The 20,890-nt window shown below is 43.5% G+C and overlaps 1 long non-coding RNA gene across 4 annotated transcripts in view; it reads left to right on the plus strand.

The window, feature by feature from the left end:
• The window catches only part of LOC142662878 (uncharacterized), a 291,564-nt gene that overhangs the window by 255,209 nt on the left and 15,465 nt on the right, over positions 1-20,890 (plus strand). The gene's annotated exons all lie outside the window — the stretch shown is intronic.

Below are 20,890 nucleotides of genomic sequence, written 5' to 3' on the forward strand. Positions count from 1 at the left end.
ACAACACTTGAATAACAAACACAGCATAATTATAATTTACACACCGATGTCGCAAAATAGAGTAAATTCACAATACAATAATAATTTATGTAATGATGTCACAACACATACAAAGATAATGTGTAGAGTGAATTCACAATACAAAAATAATAAAGTGATGTCACCATACAGGTGATATCAGTGTGATTGTCTCCAGATTTGACATTTATTCTAACCGCCACCCCCCCCCCCTCATAAGGTGAGTAAATAAAAAAACGCTACTGTGGGCCTACACAGATGGGCTTTCATTCTACATGGCTCCATCCACTGGACTGTGTTGATGCCTTATTTCATGCATAGGCTCAGTGTGGGGGAGCGTCCCAAACTACCGATTGCCACTTATAAAATTGCTGTTCAGGTTCGGGTTGTACCCCACTTATAAAATATAAAGAAAACCCAAACGCACTCCAAAATTATTTGACTGTATAGGATTTTCATGGAAGAATTATTTATTTTCATTCATTCATTCCAATTGTACAAAGCAAAATTCATGTATTACCAGCGATGAACGTTTTTTTGACGTTTCGGCCTATCCAAGACCTTTCTCACAATCGCTATGGGGAAAGCAAACAATAAAATAACATATCCAATAGAAATAAATGGATAATGCGGTGCAAGTGTGTGAAACATGGAGGGATAGTGTGTACGTCATGAGGCAATGATCACTAATACCCCAGGTATTTTTCATTATTACGTATATTCGCTTCTCTTGGACACAGCCGGGTCTTTGATGCTGGTAGAGCATGGTGTGTTGTTGTTTGGCATAGTAAGCAGGGTAGCCCGCTCTATGAACTATCAAGGCGTCACAAATAGGCTTCTACCTGGCTATACACGTTGTGCCTCATGACGTACACACTATCCCTCCATGTTTCACACACTTGCACCCCATTATCCATTTATTTCTATTGAGGCACTTCACTCATTACTGCCCCCTATATTTCACTTATAGTATTACACTTGCACATACACTATTCATTTATTATTTCTTACTACACATCCCATGCACCACACACCACTCCCCTCAAGACCAGTGGGAGTGGCTATTATTATTTAAAGCACCTGCTCACTCCTTCATCAGCGTTTCTGACCTGGCTGTGTCCATTTGTAAGTATGGCCTTTTTCAGTGTTTTTGTATATGTCCCCTTGTTTTTATCGGTTCTGTATGGTATTTATGGAGAATAATGTGAGTGACAGCAGGAAACCATGGATAACAAATGACTTCTGTAAAACATAGTAGAGTCTGAGCAGTGGTTAAGGAGCAGGTTATGTCAGTCCCTCCACTGTCGCAATGAATTTTAAGGGTACTTATCACTGCAATAAATAATACATATTTCTATATTGAGCAGTGTTAGTAAATGTAAAACCGCCATCTAGCGTCCAACATCTCCCGAGACCATCTTTGGTCATTCTATCTTTCGAGCCTTGAAACGCTGAATAATTTTTGTCATTTTGACCCGTTGTGAATATTTTAAGTCCGTTTGCCTTAAGACATGCAGCTGCTAGAGATTACAATAAGCTATTTTCTGGTCATTCTATTTCAATCCCATCTTTTTGATGCCAAGAGACTAATGAAAATATCAATTCACTCAAAGAAACAAAAATATTTAAATTTTTTGAGTCCTGTTGTATTGGGTCAGTTATAAGAGGCTGATTTCTGGAAGAACCTTACAGACACATGCCCAGTTATATTTATAATTTTCCATAGCTAGAAGCATGTAATATTTTCACACTCATTCCACATCTAGAGGTTCCTGTAGATAAACAGTAGATACATGATATGGCCATGCAACTTCAACTGCTAGTAAGGCAAGTGACTTTTCTCATTTACTGCTAATGCAGTGCAACACAAAGGCTTGAAAGTTGTGCAGTCACCTTGGTACCCATTCATGAATTGCAAGTTTGATAAAGCCCAGTATAATGCAACTCCAAAAATTTTCTTTTGGGAGCAAAATTACTGTATGCAACATAACATTAAAGCATTCCACCCAACTTTCAAGTATCACAAAGAGGGACAATTTTTTCTTTTAAGCCACACCTCTAATACCACCCAATCCCTGCCCATGCATACCCGGATCAGCCCACACAGTATCATGCTGCCATAGTGCCTCCCACACAGTATAATGACAAATAGCTGCCCCCACACAGTATAATGTCCTCTAGTTGCCACCATACAGTATAATGCCCCATAGATGCCCCCATACAGTATAATGCCCAAACAAATTCACCATAAAAACATAATTCCCCATAGCTGCCCACATGCAGCATAATGCCACCATAGCTGCCCCGTACAGTATAATGCCCACACAGATGCCCCCATACAGTATAATGCCCCCATACAGCATAATTCCCTATAACTGCACCCATACAGCTTAATGCCCTATACAGCATAATGCCCACATAGCTGCCGCCATACAGTATAATGCCCCTCTATCTGCCCTTATGCAGTGTAATGCCCCAAAGCTGCCCCAAGTGCCAGTGCCCTTGTAGGTAGTGCCACAGTGTCCATGTAGATAGTGCCCCTATATAGTGCCACAGTGTCCATGTCGATAGTGTTACCCCCCCCTGTAGCTAGCACCATTGGGACTCCCTACAGGAGCAGAAACCCCAGCCAGAGCATAGGCAAGGGATTCCGTTCCTACAGGGAAGGCCTGATGTCACTGTCCATATATGGACAGTGACTTCAGTGGCTACTCCTTGAGCGAAATCCCCGTTGCCGACTCTGGATTCTGCTCCAAGAGGAGCTCTTGACGTCAATGTCCATATATGGACCGTGACCTCAGGGGTTTCCTCTAGGAGCGGAATCCCCGGGCAGATCATCGACAACAGGGATGCCGCTCAATCAGTAGCCACTAACGTCCCTATCCATATATGGATAGTGACGTCAAGGGCTTCCCGAGCACAGCGCTTAAAGTAGCGCTGTGACCAGGGAGTCCTCGGGGAGCGGAAAAGCTCCCTCTGCTCCTCCGCTCTGAACTAATTCTGAAGCAGGGAGCTGATGGTTCCCTGTTTCAGCATTGGGTTCAACTGTATTTGCGTCCTGAGGACACAGATACAGTTGACAGCGGGACATACCACGGGACAGCGGGGCAACAGCCGGAATCCCGGACGGTTGGGAGGTATGCATTAAAGGGGTATTGCCACAATACACATTTATCACCTATTGCATCCACGGGATAGTTGATAGATGTCTGAGCGCTGGGGGCCCCAGTGCTGGGACCATCAGACATCACTAGAATGGGGTTCCCAAGCACCACATTCCACCTCACTGCTACGCCTGCAGTTAGAAGCATGAATAGAGCGGTGGTCGAGCATGCAACCTGGCGCTGTATTCAATGTCTCTGGAGGTGCCTGAAATAGTTGAGCGTTGTACTATGTCCGAGCGCTTGCTTAGTCTCACAGACTATGAATGCCACTGCAGTCTAACATGTGCGGTATCACTTCATTCAAAGTTCTCCTTACTGTGGTTGTGCAGTAAGGAGGAATAAGGGGCTTGGGATCCCCATTCTGGTATTAAGTGGGGGTCCAAGTGGTGGGGCCCCCAGCTATAAGATCTTTTGTGATCTATCCTATGGATAGGTGAGAAATGTTTATTGGGGAAATACCCATTCAAAAGGGATTGTCTCAGAAAGGCAACCCCTGTCCTTATGACCTATGGACGTCAAAAGCATATGGACGTCATAGAGGGACGTCCCTTGCTATAAACACCCCTCTTTAATAATAGCATGTCGATCGGTGCCCGTTTTCTCCATTAAAGCTGGGGGCTAGATCTAGACTTTTGTTTTGTAGTGAGCAATTAATAGCTGTCCATGGGAATGCATTAGGCTACAGCTAATTATGTCACTACAAAAAAAAATCACTGTGATATCTCTGTGATAAATTGCTGTCCATCGGAATGCATTGAACAGCTTGAAAATCTCTTCAAAATCGCTCCAGGCAAGTGTGTAGCTCTGAAATCCCAGCATGCAGCGATTAAAATAAATAAATGATCGCTAGCAAATCTCTTGACTGGATCGATTTTTTGAAGAGATTTCCAAGATACTCAATGCATTCCTATGGACAGCAATTTATCGCTCACTACAAAAGTCTATGTCTAGCCCAGCCTTACATGGATCAATCATCGTGAGTATGGGGACTAATATGATCATTTATCTCCATACATTTTGTATCTTGTTTGCAGCACATCCCGGTTACACGGGGAGATGTACTGCCAGCAATCGATAATTTTTTGGCTGCCTAAAATGTGCGATTGCTCATTTATCGGAACATCACTGCCATGTTTACATTAGGCAAGGATTGGGAATGAGCGTTCGTACGATTATCTGCCCGTGTAAAAGGGCATTTAAGGTCACTATTTAAAAATACATGTATTTAATGCTATCTGTTGTAAATATGACATCAGGGGATTCTGATGCACCTCTAAAGTAGTCAGACCAGCTCAGTCAACATATGCCACCCCTGATTAGACATGTCATTTTATCAACCTTTAATAGTATTAAAGGAGTTTTCCGGGCACGGATCGGTTTTTCATACTGATGACCTATCCACAGGATAAGTAATCAGCTTATAACCCGGACCCCGCACGGATCAGGTGTTCCGGCTGCCTCCGGACACCAGATGTTAGGCCGTGTTCAGTGCCGGAAGCAGTTGGCTCCGTACATAGCATAGCAGCCGTGCTGCAGAACTGCAACTCTGCTCCTATTCACTTAGCTGCTATACTATGACCGGAGCCATCTACTTCCGGCACGGACATCCGATGCCCGGAGGCAGCCGAAGCAGTTGGTCGTTGCGGGTTCCAGTTGTTGGACACCCACTGATCATATACTGATGACCTATTCTGTTGATAGGTCATCCGTATTTAAAACCGCCCCGTGTCCGGATAAACCCTTTAAACCTTGGTTAGGAAATATTTTTCTAACTCTTTTATATACCAATTATTTGTTTTATGAACAAGACACGGCAGGAGTAATGTTCAAGGGCTTTGATATTTTATTTCAATGTATAAATACAAGGCTCCTGTTTACTCACGATATTCAGTAGGAGACAGACTTCCTATGGCAAATAAACTTCATTGTATGGTTTAAACTCCGGCTCTATACATTGCATTCTGTTACTGTAACAAATAGCTGGGTACTTTACAGAAAGAACATGTTACAGAAGTTTCAGCTTGTTAGAATTTCATAATTTATTTACACATCTCCAAATCCATCTGGTGACTTCACCCAGCAGATAAAACACACAGGCATACTCTCCGTTAACCCATTCATAGTTCACTGCTATTCCATGGGATCACTGTAAATACAGTTAGGTCCAGAATTATTTGGACAGTGACACAATCTTCATGATTTGGGCTCTGCGTGCCACCACATTGGATTTTAAATGAAATAACTGAGAAGTAAGCCCAACTTAATGTAGGAGCAGACGTAATGAAGAGCGCGCACGACAAGGTGGTTTGGGTAATGCTATAAGTTGGAGGCTAAGTGTCACGCTGCGGGGTGTGGATGTCACGATGCGGTGTGTGGACCCACTGGGCAGTACCGCGTAGCGGGGATGGCAGCTGGCCAAACTGGAAGGTACACAGTTCAATGGTTCAGCGAGAGTACCTGAGGCAATCGTAGGCAGTGGCGAGGCGGACACGTCCAGAACCAGGCAGTGGGAAGTCGTTCGGTGAGGTGTAGCAGGGTAGCGTAGACTGTAGCACAGCACAGCAGGTAGCACAGCACGGCAATAGCACTAGGTAGCACGGAAACAGGATACGTAATACGGAATACAGGAGCAAGGTACACTGGGAGGCTGGAAGACACTGGGAGACCATAAGCAAGATGAACAACGGGAAAACTAACAACGCTCTGGCAAAGGGCAAGAGGGCAGAGCCCTTTTTATAGCCCAGGGCGATGGGCCAGATTACAGTTTTTACAAAAACGTGCGCACTGGCCCTTTAAGGCCGTGCACGCGCGGGCGCGCGCGCACCCGCCGGAGACACTCGGAATCCGGAAGAGAGTGCCGGCGCCCGACTGGGGGACGACGCTGCAGGCAGGTAAGCTGTCCATGGCCACGGCCGTCGGGGTTAACGACCGATCGACGGGCCGTGGCCATAGACGTTACACTAAGTTTAAGGGGGTTTGAGGGGTTAAGGAAAAGGGGATTGGCCATAGTGTATCCTTAAGTGGAGGGAGGAGTATGGTGTATATAAGCCCTGCTGGGATAGAGGCAGCCCTCTTTCCCGCTGGACAACAGAAGACAGTTTTTGTGTAGTGTAGTGCAGTGTGAGAAACAATCACTTACCTGAACATAGATGCTTCTTTGGAGTCCTTGATGGCCAGGATTCGAGATGTGGCGCTGCTGCATGGGCCTGGATGGCTGGAGCAGCATTTTGCGGTGGCTCTTCCTCCTGTTACAGTGGTGGGAGTGTCGAGCGTGGAGGGACGCAGGAGCCAGCGTTCCAGGCCTCCGGAGAGGCTTTCCCCTGAGGTAACGCCTCAGTCCCATCGGCACCATGGGAGCCCCACCAGGGACCTTCCTCCTCCGGCTCCTAAGCGGGTGCCATGCTTGGGGGCTAGGAGGTCAGGGAGGAATCCCGGCAGGCGGGTTGGATTGGAGGTGGCAGGAGGAGTGGGGCCGCGGCCATCTTCCCTCCTCCTGTCTTCAACGACGAGACCGGACGTGACGGTGGGACCGGATGTGACGGCCCTCTCCAGCGCCGATGTTCCGGGCGCTGGAGGAGCTCAGCGGACTGAGTCGGGGACATCACGGGCGGCCGCAGAGCAGGGAGGCATTCAGCGGGGACCGGCAGTACCTGGTCCGGGAATTGTGGTGACCTCGCGCCCCTTCCGGAAAGGGGGGAGTCGGTGGCCATCTTGCCATCCTGAAAGGGCTGCTGAGGAGTCGGAGGACCGCATCGGGGACGCCGAGGATCATAGGAGCCTGAACTGTTTTTCCGTGTATGCCACGCCAGAAGCGGGTGGCTGCAGTTTTGACGGGTCGGCGTCGGCCAGGTTGTCAGCCAGCTGCGGGGAGAGGGTGGTGCTGGACCATCACCCCCCTGGAACGCCGCGATTGAGGGAGAGACCGTCTGGATCTATGGACACGGCCGCTGCGAGGTGGGTGGGGGTGATGTGGGGGGCATGTTTTCTATGTCTAATATGCAGATGTTTTTTAAGGGTATGCAGGATTTTTTTGCTAAGGGTATGGGGGATGTAGGGCATTCCCCGGTGAGGGTGTGGGGTGCTGCTAGTGAGGTGTGTGTAAGTGCGGCTGTGGCAGAGGTTGCAGTTGCTAGTGCAGTGGAGCCTGGTGCGGCAGTGGAGCCTGGTGCGGGGGCTGTGGTGGAGGTGGATAAGCCTGTTGATGCAGGGGGCTGGTACGTCCAAGAAAGTGGTGGATGATGTGCGTTTGGCTGACGCTGCAAGGGGCGAGGTGTATGTGTGCTTTGAGGGCCCACTTGGGGCGCATTTGAAGTCTGAGCTAAAAGAAAAGATATGGAAGGATGAATATGTAGAGATTTTTACTCTATTGCCACTGGAAAAGTTTAACCTGGACCGGTGGAAACTGGATGACAGTAAAAAGGAGGAAGAGGAGCGGCGTCGTTATCGTTTGATTCCTCTGACGTTTGCGAATTGGCTGCAGGCCTTCGCTATTTTGGCTAGCGTGGTGGGCGAAAAGGTGCCAAAGAATTGCTCGGCGCTGTTTTGCTACATGGATTCCGTGGGGGAGGCGTACAGGGTATACGGCGGAAACGCATGGTTGCGGTACGACGAACAATTTCGTCAGCGGAAGGCGGTGCGTCCTTCCTTGATTGTTGCTTGTTTGTGGGTCTTTCTGACTTAAGTTTTGTCTTAAGCAGTTGAAATACTCGATCGAGTTGCGATCTGGTGATTGATTTGGCCATTGCAGAATATTCCACTTCTTTGCCTTAAAAAAAACTCCTGGGTTGCTTTTGCAGTATGTTTTGGATCATTGTCCATCTGTACTGTGAAGCGACATCCAATCAACCTTGCTGCATTTGGTTGAATCTGAGCAGAAAGTAAATCCCTGAACACTTCAGAATACATCCGGCTGCTTCTGTCTTCAGTCACATCATCAATAAACACTAGTGACCCAGTGACCCTCATGTTTTACAGTGGATGTGGTGTGCTTTGGATCATGAGCCGTTCCAAGCCTTCTCCATACTTTCTTCCTCCCATCGTTCTGGTACAGGTTGATCTTAGTTTCATCTGTCCAAAGAATGCTGTTCCAGAACTGGGATGGCTTCTTTAGATGTTGTTTGGCAAAGTCTAATCTGGCATTCTATTTTTGAGGCTGATTAATGGTTTGCACCTTGTGGTGAACGCTCTGTATTTGCTCTCATGAAGTCTTCTCTTTATGGTAGACTTAGATACTGATACACCTACTTCCAGGAGAATATTCTTCACTTGGGTATATGTTGTGAAGGGGGTTTTCTTCACCATGGAAAGGATTCTGCGATTATCCACTACTGTTGTCTTCCGTGGACGTCCAAGCCTTTTGGAGTTCACGAGATCACCAGTGCACTCTTTTTTTTTCAATGAATGTACCAAACTGTTGATTTGGCCGCTCCTAACATTTGTGCTATCTCTCTAATGGATTTCTTCATTTTTTCAGCCTAACGATGGTCTGTTTCACTTGCATTGAGAGCTCCTTTGACCTCATGTTGTTAGTTCACAGCAACAGCTTCCAAATGCAAATGCCACACCTGGAATCAACTCCAGACCTTTCACCTGCTTAATTGATGATGGATTAACGAGGGAATAGACCATGCAGCCCATTAAATAGTTTTTGAGATAATTGTCCAATTACCTTTGGTCCCTTGAAAAAGTGAAAAAGAGGCAGCTACATATTAAAGAGCTGTAATTCCTAAACCCTTCCTCAAATTAGGATGTGAATACCCTCAAATTAAAGCTGAGAGTCTGCACTTTAAGCCCACATTGATTATATAACTGTATATTCAATATGTTTTGCTAAACAGCTAAAATGCCAAAACTTGTGTCACTGTCCAAATAATTCTGGACCTAACTGTATATCACTGCATTACAAGTAGTTAACCATATAATAATGTGAATGTTCTGATATTAAGTGGTCGGCCATATGCCCAGATGGCTTGGACCACACTGGCTCTGCCTTCCCTAAACAAAATATGTATCAAAACTGTCCTGACAGATTTCACACCCCATGTTGCCGGGAGCAAGAAATCCGCTTCCAGCTTTCTAACAATCTGTAGCCAGTGTTGTCACTAAATAAGTGGAGTCCAACAGCTAAATTTAATAAATTAGCCTCAATTTACGGTTTATTACACCATTAGGTGGATTGAGAGTCTATAGGTATGCATGTAGCAGAGCTGTCATTTTTTTGTTATGGGCTACGGACACATTTGCACTCATTTATTTTATTTTTTTTATTGTACATTTTTTCTAAATGGAAAATTAAGCTACTTTTTAAATAGTCCTCACTAAAAAATGTTCTACCATTTTGCTGCTGTAAAGTCTGTGCAACTCCTTCACATAGCTCTCTGTCCTGCTGCTTCTGACATAGATTTGACAGCACTATGCTTCTGTCACGACTATCTCTTTGCTCTACCCCTCCTTTCTGTTAGTGATAGGCTACACTCACACGTAGAGAAATTGCTGCTAATTTTCTATTCTGATTTGCAGCCGGGAAATTCGCAGCGTATTACAGTAGCAGCAAAGTGGATGAGATTTAACAAATCTCATCCACACACTGTAAAAAATTATTGTGCAGAAAAAGACTTGTGGTACGGATTTTTTTAATCTACAGCATGTCAATTTATGCTGCAGAATGGTTGCATGTTTGAGACATTTCACCAAAATTGAAAAGCTGCGAATCCGCAGCAAGAATTAAATGTAGGAGAATGAAAAAAAAAGCCCTATTTCCAGTTTAAAAATAAATAAAAATGACCATACTCACCTCCCCTAGCATTGCCACAATGATGCGTCACTGGTCTCAGTGCTACTTGGCTCCTGGGATGAGGCTTCATCCCTTGTGACAGCTGCAGTGGTCACATGGAATGCACCGTTATCCCAGGAGACTGGCTCAATACAGACCAGATGAGGTAGCACAGACCATTTGCTATGGTAACTGCTAGGGAGGTGAGTATGCCCCCCCTCCCCATGTCTCCCTTCTTCTCTCCAGTTGCAAATCCAGTGGAAAATCTGTACCAAGGATGGAATTCCCTGCGATATCTTGATATCTTTGATTTGCTGCAAAGTTTTTCGCAGAAAATCTGACCATGTGAACATATTCTAAGAGAAAGCAGCAGCAGGGAGGGGAGGAGGTTGTATAGAGCAAAGAGGAATGAGAGGACACAGAGTCACTAAAGCGAGAAAGAGCGTAAACTGTATAGAAAATCAATGAAGGAGCACCATAGAATGAAACCTGATAATCGGTATGGACGATAAGATAGGTATTGCACTTCGGTTACACTAATTAGGCACAACTCTGTCAGCTTATGGTGTAGTACTCGAGAAAACCAGTCAGGATGCAGTGTACCGTGTTCACCACAACAAAATGTTACTAAGGAACGCTGTCCCCAATGAGAGAAATGGAGGGAAGAGGACCCACGGCAGAATCTACAGGGGGAGAGACCACACATAATTGTGTGTGGCATCAGTGTTTGTCTCTGCACAATTGAGAGATTGTACAAGGGTTGTAGAAGGGGAAAGCAGTACAGGAATGAATCTGTGCTGATACATACGAGCTAGTGAATGCAGCAGCATCCTGGATTCACAGACCTCAAATCCAGCCTGTCCACAGGGGAATAGTTTGAAAGTAGGAGCAGGTGCTAAACTGCATATTAAGTGGTCTGAAAATGAATGAAGGAATGAAGATTGCAGTCTTAAACTTAGTGCACATTTTTTTTCTCTCAAAGTAACCACTAAAATGTATTATATTTCAAAGGTGTCCGTAGTTTTTTTAAACTCTTAGGGTTTGAAGTGTTTTTGCATCTTAATGCACTAACATAATATAGTGGGGTTTCCTACACTCCTATGCAAAGGCACCGATAACACTTTGTGATATCAGGATAGATAAGCTAAATGTCAAACTCAGTGTCTTTATACATTTTTCAAAGCCACAATGTGCTTGGCAATTGCTACGTATATACTGTCACAGTGCTTAAAGAATATTTCTACACACTAAGTATATGTTAGTATTATATATGTCTGTTCATGTGTACTTCAGATAGAGAATCGGGTGTCTGCACAATGCACTGCTTGTAGTTTACAGTATACAGGCCTAGGGGTAACTGTTTGACGTCTTGAGTATTGTTGCCATACCAGCCTAGGACAGTAGTCAAAAGATGTCAAACAGTAAGCTCCATGCCTTTATTGCAACAAGATAGGCATAGTATTGTCTTCCTTTTAGATGGATGGTTAAGCAAACAATTAGACATAATGGGTGAGGTACTGTAGATAATTTTTGATACTACATAATGTCGCTTTATTAAGGAAACCTGGTTTAAAGTGGCCTTAATGGAACGCTCAACCTAGTAATAAATATTAAAGATCTAAACAGGAGATAAACTTGTCCGCACTGTTTGTCAGTCTGCAGGATTTCGGCACGCTCCTGAAATAAACAGTCCTGTAGAAGTCTTGGTATTTATATCCTCCTGATCCCTTCCATTTGACAAAAACTACCGAGCTCAGGGGTCAATGCTTTGTTTCCTGGAAGCGGACATTGGCTGAATGGTTAATAATGAATGTTGCTGGTGGTCATTTAGCTAAAAAAAAAAAAAAGGGTCTGTGACGCACCAGTGAGTACCGCGTCCCTTTAATTGTTTACCCATGCACAGTGTTGTACATACGATTGTGGCGGTGCCTGGTACCACAGCTGACTGTAGCTCATTCCTATTCAAGTGAATGGGACTGAGCTGCAGTACGAGGCATAGCTACAATTGTATGTATGACTCTTCCGTGGTAAGTAGTGCTTGCCAGCTGATCAGCAGAGGTGTTGTGAGTTGGACCCCCACCATCAAATATTGATGGCGTATCCTCTTTAATGGTAAATATTCCTAAAGTGGCTTGAAGGGGGATCAAGAATATTCCTGGCTGATTTAGGGTGGATTAGAGGTAAATACACATTTATCCCTGGTGACCTATGGTGGCAAAGGGATTAGTGGTAAACATCCCTGGTGGTCTAGGATCGTGAAGAGGGTAATGCAAACATCCCTGCTACGCTAGTGTTATTTCATATCGGGTGACCGGGACCTCCATTGGGGCAGTATGGCTGGTACTGCTGTCATGGGACTGGCCACACAGACAAAAAAAAATAAAAAAGCCCACCTGCCCACAGCCACGTCACTTTGAAAGAAATGAAGCAGACAAAAAATGGACAGAGGCAGCACTTCCAAAAAGATCAAGAGCTATTTATTCACCCATGCGACGTTTCAGTCCAACTGGACTTTTTTCAAGCATGAAAGAAATGGGCCCTGCAATGTAATGAGGCAATTTTTTTCTCCAAAGTAACTATAATATGGCGGATCATTCAATGTCCTCACGCTGGTCAGTGCCAGATCCTTGTAAGCAGTGCGAAGTATAGGGGCCTGGTCTGAATTAGTTTAGGGGTCTGGGGGGGTCTGAATTTATTTTGGAGTGTAGGGACTAAATGTATTTAGGAATGTGGTCTGAATTTATTTTGAGGCCTGAGTTAATTAAGGGGTTTGTATTGTCTGGTGTCCGAAGGTATTAGAGCCTGCAGAACAAGCAGCCAAGAAAAAAAGTTATAAAATCAGCAAAAAATACAAAATGAAAGGCAGGTGGCCAAGGATAGGAAAACAAATCCACAAAAATTCTTCAAGTATATAAATGCAAAAAAGCTAAGGTCTGAATATGTAGGACCCCTAGATAGTGGTAATGGGGAGTTGGTCACAGGGGATCAGGAGAAGGCAGAGTTACTTAATGGGTTTTTTAACTCTGTATATACAACAATATACTGAATTGGATGAATGTAGATATGGTCCAAGCTAAATAAAATAAATGTGCACAAGGCCCCGGGACCAGATGGGTTACACCCTAGAGTTCTTAAAGAGCTTAGTTCAGTTATTTCTGTCCCCCCTCTTTATAATATTCAGAGATTCTCTAGTAACTGGTATAGTGCCAAGGGACTGGCACAGGGCAAATGTGGTGCCTATTTTCAAAAAGGGCTCTAGGTCTTCCCCGGGTAATTATAGGACAGTAAGCGTAACATCCATCATGGGGAAAATGATTGAGGGACTATATAAAGGATGGTTTTACTAAGAAGCTGTCAAACCAACTTGATTCGTTTTTATGAAGAGGTGAGCAGAAGCCTAGACAGAATGGCCGCTGTGGATATAGTGTCTTTGGACTTTGCAAAGGCATTTGATACTGTCCCTCATAGATGTCTAATGGGTAAATTAACCCCTAGGCACAACAGGACGCAACTGTACGTCGTGGCAGGAGGTTACTTTGCGCACCACGGCGTACAGTTATTGCGCAGTTCCCAATGCACACTGTCGGTGACAGTGTGCACTGGGAACCGGGAGGTCAGCTGTCCCCGACAGCTGACACTCCACTGTTGCCGATCAGCGACTCATTGCCGCTGATTTTGGCAATGAACCCCTTAAATGCAGTGATGGATTGCAGTCGCCGCATTTTAGGGGTTTTTAGCACATCGGCAGACCCCAGTCTGAAATCGCTGGGTTTGCCGATGGTTGGCATGGTAACCGGAGGCCAAACAATGGTCTCCGTGTCTGCCATGGACAGAAGCCCATCAGGACAAGCCTCCGGCTGGTCCCCGATAGGCTTCCTGTCAGAGTAACAGGAAGTCACTGTGTCGATCCCGATGCACAGTCGGTGACCGTGTGCATCGGGAACCGGGAGGTCAGCTGTCCCCGACAGCTGACACTCCACTGTTGCCGATCAGCAGCTCATTGCCGCTGATTTCGGCAAATTTACCCCTTAAATGTGGCTATCGATTGCGATCGCCACATTTAGTGGGTTTGTAGCACATCGGCAGCCACCATGCAATTGTGGGAGTTGCCGATCGTTGTGATGGCATCCGAAGGCCAGACAACGGTCTCCGGGTCTGCCATGTATGGAAGCCTATGAAGACCAGCCTCTGGCTGGTCCTCATAGGCTTGCTGTCAGAGTGACTGTGATGTTACACTGATAGTTTGAATACATTACACTACCCAGGTAGTGTAATGTATTCTGGCTGCAATCAGGGCTGCCGGTAAAAAAAAATAATTAATAGAAGTGTAATATAAGTGTGTTTTTTCCTATAATAAGTCTTTTATTATATGAAAAATATGAAAACTGTAAAAAAAAAAGTACACATATTTGGTATCACCGCGTTCGTAACGACCCTATCTATACAACTATAATGTTATTTTTCCCACATGGTGAACACCGCAAAAAATAAAAATAAATGCCAGAATCACTATTTTTCGGTCACCACCCCTCCCAAAATATAGAAAACTGATCAAAAAGTTTTCAAAACGACCACGTAAAAAAACGCCCGTGAAAAAAAAATGCGTGTCCCTTCTTGAGCCGTTTTTGGAGCCGTTTTTCATTGACTCTATAGAAAAACAGTTCCAATAACGGCCGTAAAACGCACAGCGAAAAACGCGAGTATGATTAAAAAACGGCTGAAAATCAGGAGCAGTTTTCCCTTGAAAGCAGCTCTGTATTTTCAGACGTTTCTGAGTTTGCGTGTGCACATACTCTAAAAACTACAGCTCGCCCGCCAAAAATTAGCCCTCAGATCGCTCAATCAACCAAAAAATTCAAAAAGTTATGGCTCTCAGAATGCAAAACTATTTTTTTTTTTTAACAAATCGTTTTTTCTTTGTAAAAGTACTAAAATATAATAAAATCTATTTATATTTGGTATCACCGTAATCGTATTGAGATGCAAAATAAAGTTGTTTTTTTCACGGCACGGTGAAAGCGGTAAAAACTAAACCCAAAAAACAATGGAGGAATCCGTTTTTTCCAATTTCATCCAGCAAGGAATTTTATTTTCAGCTTCTCAGTACGTTATATATGGTACTTTAAATGGTGTCAATAGAAACTACAACTCTTTCAACAACAAAAAAATAACCCCTCATGCCACTCTATTGATGGAAAAATAAAAAAGTTATGGTTCTTGGAAGGAGGGGAGTGAAAAACGAAAATGAAAAAGCAAAAAAAGGATCAGTCATAAAAAGGTTAATTAATTTCTAATAAAAAAAACATTTATTGCCACGTGGGGTATTGCCGTACTTGGGAGAGATTGCTTTGCAAATGTTGGGGTGCTTTTTCTTCTTTATCCCTTTTGAAAATTAAAACATTCAACATTTTAGTGGACAAAAATGTTGATATTCATTTTCACGGCCTAATTCAACTAAACTCTGACTTTACCCCTAGAAAAATTCCTTGATGGGTGTAGTTTTCCAAATGGGGTCACTTTTGAGGTGTTTCCACTGTTTTTGTTTCTCCAGTGCATTGCAAACGCTACAGTCCAGCAAAATGTGGGTCCAAACAGCAGTTTATTACCACATATGGGGTATTTCTGTAATCGGGAGAAGATGCTTTACAAATGTTTGGGTGCATTTTCTTCTTTATTCCTTATACATATTAAAAATGATTTTCATTTTCACAAACTAATTCCAATAAATATAGCAAAATACATGTTGGGTCAAAATGCTAACTATACCCCTAGATAAATTCCTTAAGGGGTGTAGTTTCCAAAATTGGGTCACTTTTGGAGGGTTTCCTCTTCAAACCTGACATGGTGCCTAAAATATAATCTAAAAACAAAAGGAGGTCCACAATCCTCTAGGTGCTCCTTTGCTTCTGAGGCCAGTGTTTCAGTCCAGTAGCACACTAGGACCACATGTGGGGTATTTCTAAAAATGGCAAAATCTGGGGAATAAATATGGAGTTGTGAATCTCTGGTAAAACCTTCTGTGTCACAGAAAAAAATGTATTACAAATGAATATCGGCAAAAAAAATTAAATTCTAAAATTTCACCTCTACTTTGCTTTATTTCCTGTGAAACGCCTAAAGGGTTAAGAGACTTTGAGAATGCGGTTTTGAATAATGAGGGGTGCAGTTTTTTTAAATGGGGTGATTAATGGGGGGTTTCTAATATATAGGCCTCTCAATGTCACTTCAGAACTGAAAAATTTTCCTTTTGAAACAATTTTCTTTCAAATATGAGAAATTGCTGCTAAAGTTCTAAGCCTTGTAACATCCTAGAAAAATAAAAGGATGTTCAAAAAACAATGCAAATATAAAGTAGACATATGGGAAATGTTAACTAGTAACTGCTTTATGTGGTATTACTATCTGTTTTACAAGCAGATACATTTAAATTTAGAAAAATTATATTATTTTTTTTGCTAATTTTCTCTAAATGATAGAAATATTACATTTGTGGACCACATTTTTTTCACTAACATAAATTACAATATGTCATGAGAAAATAATCGCCAAATTGCTTGGATAGGTAAAAGCATTTCAGAGTTATTACCACATAAAGTGACATGTCAGATTTGAAAAAAATTGGCTGTGCCACAAGGCCAAAACAGGCTGTATCCTGAAGGGGTTAATGACTATAAGTTTAGAAAGTATAGTTTGTAATTGTATTGAGAATTGGCTCAAGGACCGTATCCAGAGAGTTGTGGTCAATGATTCCTACTCTGAATGGTCCCCGGTTATAAGCGGTGACCTCAGGGTTCAGTGCTGGGGCCACTATTATTCAACTTATTTATTAATGATATAGCGGATGGGATTAATACCACTGTATACTTACGGGAAGGTGCCCGGGGCGTTAAAAAATATAGAACATGTCCTATTTCAGGCCGTAATTACTGCACGGGCAGGCCCATAGAAATCTATGGAGCTCCTGTAATTACAGGTGGCTACGTGTGTGCACCCGTAATTACGGGAGCGTTGCTACGCATGGTACTCACTGTCCAGCGGTAGTCACTGTCCAGGGTGCTGAAGGAGTTAAACGATCAGTGCTGGATAGAGCATAGGGGCTGCACTGATCGGCAGTAACTCTTTCAGCACCCTGGACAGTGACTACTGCTGCACAGTGTGCGGCACTCACAATATACATTTCTAATGTTTCCTTCAAAAACCCGCAACAAAAAAAAGTTCATACTTACCCAGAACTCCCTGCTTCTTCCTCCAGTCTCGCCTCCTGGGATAACATTTCATCCCATTTGACCGCTGCAGCCAATCACAGGCTGCAGCGGTCACATGGACTGCCGCGTCATCCAGGGATGTCGGACTGGATGTCAAAAGAGGGACGTGTCACCAAGACAATGGCCAGGGTATGTATGAACTGCTTTTTCTTTCTATCGCTGCGTTCCGCTGTGGAAACTCTGCCCGAAAGGGCTGCCACTCAGAGCTGGATAGAGAGAAGAGGCTGCTGATCAGTGCTGGATAGAGAGAAGGGGCTGCCGATTTAGTGTAGTGCAATATCTCTCTCTACATGTAAAGAGAAGCAGAGAAAACGGGTCCGTAAATACGGGTGGAATACGGGTGACTACAGACCCGTATTTACGGGGACACGGGTCCGTAAATACTGGTTAAATACGGGTGACAAAGGACCCGTATTTACGGTCGTATGCATGGGGCCTCAGTGTTTCCACTTGGCAAATTAGGTTTAATGTAGATAAATGTAAAGTTTTGCATCTGGGTACCAACAACCTGCATGCATCATATGTCCTAGGGGGAGCTACACTGGGGGAGTCACTTGTTGAGAAGGATCTGGGTGTACTTGTAGATCATAAACTAAATAACAGCATGCAGTGTCAATCAGCTGCTTCAAAGGCCAGCAAGATATTGTCGTGTATTAAAAGAGGCATGGACTCGCGGGACAGGGATGTAATATTGCCACTTTACAAAGCATTAGTGAGGCCTCATCTAGAATATGCAGTTCAGTTCTGGGCTCCAGTTCATAGAAAGGATGCCCTGGAGTTAGATTCTCCATGCCCCTTATTAGCTTCGTTGCTCTTCTTTGTATTTTTTCTAAGTTATGAGGAAAGATTAAACGAACTAAACCTATTTAACCTTGAAAAAACACGACTAAGGGGGGACATCATTAACTTATATACTTATATTAATGGTACATACAAAAAATATGGTGAAATCCTGTTCCATGTAAAACCCCCCTCAAAAAACAAGGGGGCACTCCCTCCGTCTGGAGAAAAAAAGGTTCAACCTGCAGAGGCGACAAGCCTTCTTTACTGTGAGAACTGTGAATCTATGGAATAGTCACCGCAGGAGCCGTCACAGCAGGGACAGTAGATGCTGCAAAAAAGGCTTAGATCATTTCCTAGAATGAAAAAATATAAGCTCCTATGTGAATGTGTATATACTTTTCCCTTCCCTTGGTCGGACTTGATGGACATGTGTCTTTTTTCAACCGTATTATGTAACTTGTTCACTGACAGTGTTCTGTATAGGCGGCAGCTTCAGTGAAATAAAAATTTGTGTTGCCTCCTACATCCCTACAGAGAACCTGCACACCTGTCTGCCCGTCACGTTGTCTCCTCGATGGCTCCACACCTGCCCTTGATACTTTCAGTTCCCACAACCCTCTCCTACCCCCCACATAGCTCTGCCACCTAGTCTCCCACTTGCCCTGACAAAACCATTAGCCATCGACTGATCCATCTGTATCGGTTAGTATTTTAACTATATGCATAACTTCTTTAGCTGATGCCTTTAAGGGATAAATACATATAGAGCAGACACAGCACGGCACATATTGTTCTAGTTGTACAATCCTAGAGAATTGGCCGGGAGGAGAATCTGCAGTCTCATCTGCTTTCCTGTTTACAAGATGGGGAAGTGCTAGTTTCTCTCCAGCAATATTCGTCGCCGCCGCCTCTTCGGCTTCAGGGTGTTTACCTAAACCTGTCACTTGTTCCTGAGCCTAATCCATCACACATCTTAGCAACTTCTATGAACCGAGGTCCAGGAGAGGAAAGCTCATGTGTAGCAGCAGCTCAGTAAATGTGGTACTTTCACCTGGAAACTTCAGTCTATACAGTAACCTCACGAATACTGTACAGGTGTATTATGTCATACAATAGGAAACCATACAGGGGCCTATACTGTACCCCCGGATGACTCCGATTTCCATCCAGTGAGTTTAGTTGTTTTTTTTCTAACTCATATAGAATCCAGCAGAAAAATATATTGCTCCATGCATCATTGGTTGCCGTGTTACAGAGGAATTCCCCTCTTGAAGCAATCAGTACCAGAGGAACCACACGACCGCACGCAGCGTGCCTATGGTTTCTATAGTTCTATTCACACAGTGTTTGAGCCTTCCGTCGGAAGTGTATGTATACGTCTGGCTATTTCCCAATCTATACCTCCAAAGTATTTATACTATTATATATATATATTAAAAAAAAATATTGTAGGGTGAAGCATCTCCATCCACATATTCTGGGATATTCCTGCCACCTGGATGGTGAAGAAATACTGCCACAGTACATTAGAACCTGCATATTGATCGTAGTATGTTAAAGATAACAATAATGAAAGTAACCTTGATTTATCCTGCGGACGACTCCTGCAGTGCAAAACGGGCAACATTCCTGATTTAAAATAGGTCAATATGATATATCAGTCATAATATATGTATAATGCAGGGACAGAGCTAAAATCAGTTTAGATAGAATTATGCAAAATGTCACATTGATAGTATGCATCAAATTCCTGCTAATTTCTTGCTTTTTTTTGCTAGCTTTTACAATATGAAAACAAATGCTTTTTTAGTTCACCTGTTCACCAGCAGATGGCAGTGTTTTGGCATATCTATATGTATAAAAACTGTTGAACTGAATTGTGTTGGGGTTGAATGGAATCATATTGTTGTCGTCCTTAAAATGCACACACCTGTGGACAGGTGTGTCACTGTCTTACAGCTCAGCCCTATTCCCTTCAATAAAGTTGAGCTGTAATACCAAACACAACCCATTGACAGGTGTGGCTATTTCTAATCCTGCACAACCAATTTCATTCTCAGTAGATAACGCGGACATCTGTGTTTTTATTCCAATAAAGTAATATGTAATCTCAACACACGCAATAAATTTACCATTTCATATCTTTATTACATTAGCCAAAAATACAAAGATCAGGTAGGGAATAGATAGAAGTCATAAGATATATCCAGACAGTGTCTTCACGTACGCAGGTAGTATTCCCCGAGAGCCATGCAGCTGGCTGACCCAATGGAACCTCTTACAGCAAATATTTTATCTGTGAAAATAAACACTAATCTATTCTTGTTATTATTTTATATACCCAGAGAGAATATTGTCTGTAAGATTATTTCAAGGGGACGTCCACCCGGCATTGTTAGTTTAGAAGAATTAATCCGGTAGGGTTCCCCCCGGCATTTGTTTAAATTAACTTTAGCAGATCATCCAGAAATCTATTTTGTGAGCCACCCAGGACAATTTTCATAGACAGGTGTTCTGTGCAGGGTACAGCAGAGGTAATGAGTTGTCACTAGAGCAGCAGCCGCTGAATGACAAGTAGCACATTATTTCCACATTCTCTAAAACATGACAAATTCTTAAAGAGATATGTACCCTTTTGCAAACGAACTATTATTGCTCCAGTGCATCTTTAAAAAAATAAGTTACCGGCGTGTGTATACAGCTCCTATCGGTCTCCGTGGTTACATACACCAAAATATCCTCAGCGGAGTAAAACATGATTGAAGGATCAGACTACCCAATCTGCAAAGGGAGTGGAGTAGCGCATGACTGTAAGATCAGACTACACACAGGTTTTTAGTTTAACCATGGAGACATCAGTGTCTGCATAGGAGCTGTATACACAAAAC

This window comes from Rhinoderma darwinii, chromosome 11 (genome assembly GCF_050947455.1).
Source record: "Rhinoderma darwinii isolate aRhiDar2 chromosome 11, aRhiDar2.hap1, whole genome shotgun sequence".
Classification (NCBI taxonomy): Eukaryota; Metazoa; Chordata; class Amphibia; order Anura; family Rhinodermatidae; genus Rhinoderma; species Rhinoderma darwinii.